Source organism: Eriocheir sinensis, unplaced genomic scaffold, assembly GCF_024679095.1.
Source record: "Eriocheir sinensis breed Jianghai 21 unplaced genomic scaffold, ASM2467909v1 Scaffold247, whole genome shotgun sequence".
NCBI classification, from domain to species: domain Eukaryota; kingdom Metazoa; phylum Arthropoda; class Malacostraca; order Decapoda; family Varunidae; genus Eriocheir; species Eriocheir sinensis.
This window is the reverse complement of record NW_026111551.1, coordinates 218,595-224,532: the sequence shown is the minus strand read 5'-3', so window position 1 is coordinate 224,532 and position 5,938 is coordinate 218,595. Positions and strand designations below refer to the sequence as shown.

Genomic DNA, 5,938 nt, shown 5'->3' with positions numbered 1-5,938 from the left:
AACAGTACACACACACACACACACACACACGGAAACGTCAGCTAAATCTTGAAATGACTCGCCTTGATTGTGTGTGTGTGTGTGTGTGTGTGTGTGTGTGTGTGTGTGTGTGTGCAGGGTCGTTTGTTCAATAATATCGTACCACTTTTTTCACGGGTCGTCTAATCTTCTTTTTTGCTGTTTCGTCACTCACCAGAATGGCATCACTTCGAAGCTGTTTGTTACGTAAGATCAAGGTATGCAAATGGTAGTGGGCACGTGTTGAAGTCCTTTCCTTGACCTCATTGTTTGTGTCAAGAGAAGAAGTATTGAGATTACCTATTTTTTTTCTTTGGGGCCTCTCTCCCTTGTTGACCAGTGGGGAGTTGGTGTTAGATAAACCATCGCATGCCTGTGGAGAAACATATATTTTTGCTCGACTCTCTTAATTAGGGAGACCATGTTTATTGCATTGATTTTGTTTCTACCTTTTCCTCTACCTCTAATTATTTGTACCTTAAATGTGTCGGGGTTATAGACTTTGTTTCTTATAGTATTTGTACATTCCCGGCTCGACTTCTTGCTCTTTGTTTGACAATTTTATGAGCCTTGACAGTTGCGAAAACCCTTAACATTTACTTCTTCCTATGTAGTAAAGGTTACGAGGGCCATTTTTGTATTGTTTCGCTATTTTAAAGTATAAGAAGATATACCAAGTGCTGAAAAGAGGTTCGCAACATGCTTATAGGCGAAGAAAGTGTAGTTGGCCCCCAAAAACCGTGATGATGTATTTGGGAAACTTTGGGAAAGGGAATTCATGTACATAGTGACCTAGTTATTTTTTTGAGCTGGAAGTGAGTAGTAGCTATTAGTTTAATCAAGAGATTTTTCGTTTGTAACTACGCATGTTGCCCCCGAAGTTAAGAACATGAATTTAGACGTTTAGCGAGATGGATGACTCTTCATAGATAGCTGTATATAAGTGATTGTTTGAAAAGTAAACAGAAATAGATAAGTTGAAACGTATAAAAATTGATAGATAATAATAAACCGAAACAGGTAAATAGAATGATATAGTTTCATATATACATAGTAATATACAGAGAAAAATATTTAAATACACAACCAGCCACACACAAATGTAATCACGAATCTTGCTGGGTGCATCGTGTAGGGCCAAGGCACGTTTTTGATCCTCCTCGCAGCGTGGGCCCCGAGAGAGAATCATTTCGATAGCAACTTAAACTCTCCACTGAGGTACTGAGTGCGGTTCGGGAATTCATATTTTTCCATTAAGAGAAAGCCAGAAAAAAAGAGGTATCAGTAAAAACTCGGTGCATCTTGCCTCATTCGGTTCATAATTTGAGGTATTGCAACTCGAAATCATTTGCCTTAAGTATACTTGATTTTTCTTCCTTATCTGACGTCCCTCCAGATCTTAACATGTCCAAGGACGTCAGCTGAGGCTCCCTTTTTCTGCAGAGGACCCAGTGGGTACGGTTGGGAATAGGGGAACATGCCGGGCCAGGGCGCGCCTCGTGTCTTCACCCGTCTACTTAAGTTGCTCCTGCCTCAGCGGAGCCACGCTCGCCGGTGAGTGACAAGGACTCCTGCTGAACGTACCCTATTTGTGGCGCGTCGTATACATGTAAGCGGGACCGGGCAAGCATTCTTATGGGCAAAGCAACGCGCTGCACGGAACGGATTTATTGCGCGTTGTATACGTGTATGGCTGTACTGTTATTTATTTTGTATTGTTAGAGTTCTTGCTCCCGAATGAGACTCAGATTTATTGTGCGCTTTACGTGGCGTCACTGACATTTCTTACCAATAAAGCTGTTATGGAATTCTTCTAGATGTGTATGCTCCCCCTGAGTTAGTTAGTTCAACCCAGCTGCATAGCATGGTGGTGTGGCGCGGCGGTCCAGTGGGTTAGAGCTTTAAGCTATGGGCCAGGCGAGGTAGTTTGAACCCCAGTGCAGCACGTGACGCCATCTGGTCCTTAACCCAAAATAGTGACCCAGTATGAACATAGGTAAAGGGTGTGAAGACAGAGAAGAATCCAGCCACTTTTTATTTGTGCAGAAGCTAAGTTTTGTAATTGATCATAACTGTCTCCAGCAAGAAAAAAAAAAAAAAAAAAGTATACAAGGAGGCAGACCAAGGGCTGACTAGAAAAGAAAAAAAAACGTCCGCAGCTTGCCTCTCCTAACACCCCCCGCCAAAAATAATGTTAAGGAGTTGTAATAATTAGTTCTCGAAGTGTTTTCACATTCAACACTTGAAAGTTTGTTATAAAAAGGAGATACGGCAAAGGGCAAACCGTTCCAGAGTGCACAAGATGACGTAGACAAATAATGAGTAATTAGGCGCAGTATCCTTAGAGAAATGTTATGCTCTTATCTACGTACTGTAAATAGTGGAAAATTAAAACAAGATACCAAGCCAAGTGAGACACTGGGTCGTATTACTAAAGATTTCGGCGCCCAAGTTCACATATTTGACAAGGCTTTCGTAGGTGTTTTGGCATTTCCAGGGATAGTTTTATGAGCTTGGTGGTAGTCTGGGCCTTCTTCTGTACCGTGAATGAAAGAACACTCATTAGAGCCCGATTGCTCCCCTTTTTGACCTTTATAAATATCTGATGTGAGAAGCGAAAGTGTCTTGTAATACCGACCACTGTGATAAACATTGAGGATGATAAAAATACCTCTCTTCAAGTTCTGAGAGAAAACACAAAAAAAGCAGAAAAAAACTGTGCCAATAATAATTAGTGTTCAAGTCTCGTACTTCGCAACACGCTAGGCGGGGACGAGGAGCTCTGGTAAATACTGGTTATGTGCCGAGCCTATGGAAAGTAGCTAATGTGACGCCGATTTTAAAAAAGGGGGACAGGTCGGCTGCTTCAAACTATCGCCCAATTAGCTTAACATCGCTTATAGGCAAGATGCTGAAGTACATAATAGCCAGGAACATTCGGGAGCATCTAGAGAAACACAGCTTAATTCACGACTCGCAGCATGGGTTCACGAAAGGTAGGTCATGCCTCACCAATCTCTTGTCCTTCTACAATAAAATATTTGAGGCGGTAGACAGAGATGAAAATTATGATGTAATGTATCTTGATTTTAGTAAATCGTTTGACAAAGTTCCTCACCAACGACTGTTGCTTAAAATACAGGCTCACGGAGTAGAGGGTAAAGTTTTGAACGGGTCAAGGCGTACCTTAGCAATAGGAAACAAAGAGTGCAGATCAATGGTAAAAGATCTGACCGGGGATGTGTTATGAGTGGGGTCCCACAAGGTTCGGTATTAGGTCCACTTTTGTTTATTATTCATATCAATGACTTAGATACAGGAATTAGTAGTGATGTCAGTAAGTTTGCAGATGATACCAAGATCGGTAGAGTAATTGAGTCGGATCAGGACGCTAGCATTCTCCAGGATGAACTAAACAGATTGTATGACTGGGCGGATAAATGGCAGATGGAGTTCAATGTAGGGAAGTGCAGTAGTCTGAGTGTAGGTAGGAGCAACCCCTCACATAACTATTGCTTAAATAACACTCTCATAAGCAGGTATGGGTGTGAGATGGATTTAGGGGTCTTTGTGAGCTCTGATCTCCGTCCAAGGGCACAATGCATTCAAGGTAGAAATCGAGCAAATAGGGTACTGGGATTTATTTCAAAGAGCTTAAGCAACAAAAACTCCGATGTCTTCCACAAACTATATTTAGCATTGGTTAGACCTCATCTTGACTATGCGGCTCAGTTCTGGTTACCTTACTATAGAATGGATATCAAAATGTTAGAATCGGTGCAGAGGAGGATGACTAAGATGATTCAGGGGTTGAGGAACTTGCCATACGAGGAAAGACTCAAACAGTTAAACTTGCATTCTCTAGAAAGGCGAAGGGTACGTGGAGACATGATTGAGGTTTATAAATGGATGAAGGGCTTTAATAAGGGGGATATTCATAAGGTTTTGTTGGTAAGAGAACCGGGTAGGACACGAAGTAATGGGTTTAAACTGGAATCATTCTGATTCAACAGGGACATAGGCAAAAATTGGTTTACTAACAGAGTGATGGATGAGTGGAATAGGCTTAGCAGTCATGTGGTGAGTGCCAATACAATTGTTACATTCAAAAATAGACTAGATAAATTCATGGACAGCGATATTAGGTGGGGCTAGATACACGGGAGCTTAGGTTCAAAGGAGCTGCCTTGTACAGGCCTACCGGCCTCTTGCAGACTCCTACGTTCTTATGTTCTTATATAATAAAGGCAGTCAACTTAGGATTTTTTTTTTTTTATATGGAAAAAAGACGAAAGTGTTATTGACCTCTAAGGGAGTAATCAGACCCTGGAGAGAGTACAGGAAGCTCAGATCGCTTCCCAGGTTGAAATCACTCTAGAGTGATTTCAACCTAGGTCCAGATCACTCTAGAGTGATTTCATCATAGGTCCAGATTACTCTAGAGTGATTTCATCATAGGTCCAGATTACTCTAGAGTGATTTCAATCAGGGAAGTGATCTGAACCTCCTACACCGCTGTGTTGTCCCGAGGCAGTGGTGGTCAGCCCCAGTCTTGGTCCCAGCCAGCGTGCGTGGTATTTTTTTTTTTTTTTTACTACTTGGCTCATGCATCCCGGTGTTTCCTTTGGCAGAAGGCGTGGTAGGTAAGGCTACAAACAGAATGTGAGTGATCTTAATTGACGATGGCTGATAAATCGTTAGCCGACGGCGGGACTCAACGAATGACCCCCCAACCTTCACCTGTACCGCCTCTGTAAAGTGTGTGTGTGTGTGTGTGTGTGTGTGTGTGTGTGTGTGTGTGTGTGTGTGTGTGTGTGTGTGTGTGTTACATATTTTCAAGAGCAGGCGGTGGCTGGGTGGGTTACGTGCGGGCGCGATGTCGTGGAAGACCCGGGTTCAAGTCCCGCCCGCTGCTACAAGCTGACAGTTTCTAGTCATAACCAAGTGACCAAAGTCTACCCATATACTTTCCTGAAGACCATCTATGAACCTGGACTCTAGCGAAACTCTCTATAGAGGATCAAGTAGAGCTCCGCGGGGCAGCATGAGCCAAGCATAAATGGCGCCACCAAAACACTTGCCTGTGCCACCAACGGGCTGGGGCCGACAAACAGGGCCCAGCATGAAATCCTACCGGTGCTATGGGCCAAGCATAAATGAAAATCAATAAAGTAAATAAATAGATAAATATATAAAATAAAAAATACGAGTCCTATTCGGTTCACCATCCTATCCAAAATTTTCACCTAACGCCCTGGAGAAAGTCAGCCCTCAGAGTACATTCAAGCATCACTACTCGCTGCTATACCAAATTCACATAAAAATCTTACTAATTTCAAATACGTCAAGGCAACAAGTGTAATTTTAATCCGCAGCTTTTTATCCTCGGGCATGAAAGCCGCACCTTAACCTCTAGTCCCCTAACCTCCATTGACGGCCGAGATGCTGTTCGCCGTGACCACAAATGTTTCCATGACGAATCCAGCAATATTCTGTGTACATCCAAGGCAGAGGCGTCACCTGTGCACTGTTGCAGGTGTTTGGAGGCAACCTGGACAAGCACACGGAGCGGCGCCACTACCTCAACTCCCCCTTGAAGGCCCGCTACGTCTGCCTGCACCCCCAGCGCTGGAGGAAGTCCATCGCCCTGCGCGCCGCCCTCATCGGCTGCCCACACAAAGGGGACTGCGGCGAGGGCTTCTTCCGCGTCACGCCCGATACCAGCTGCGGTGAATGTGTCTGGCTTGTATTTTGGTAGGGGTAAGTATTTAGCAGGGGCAAGTATTTAGCAGGGGCAAGTATTTAGCAGGGGCAAGTATTTAGAAGGGGCAAGTATTTAGACCGTGGACAGGGGCATTGGGCAGGGGTAGGATTATCTATGCCCGTGTCTCTGTCTGTTTGAGTGTTAATATATATGAAA

The 5,938-nt window shown here is 43.7% G+C and overlaps 1 long non-coding RNA gene across 1 annotated transcript in view; it reads left to right on the top strand.

The window, feature by feature from the left end:
• Positions 1-1,821, top strand: part of LOC126991156 (uncharacterized) — a 62,633-nt gene extending 60,812 nt beyond the window's left edge. The window contains exon 4 of the long non-coding RNA XR_007745217.1: positions 1,462-1,821. This is a non-coding gene — a long non-coding RNA (uncharacterized LOC126991156). The remainder of the gene's footprint in view (positions 1-1,461) is intronic.
• Positions 1,822-5,938: the final 4,117 nt, after the last annotated feature.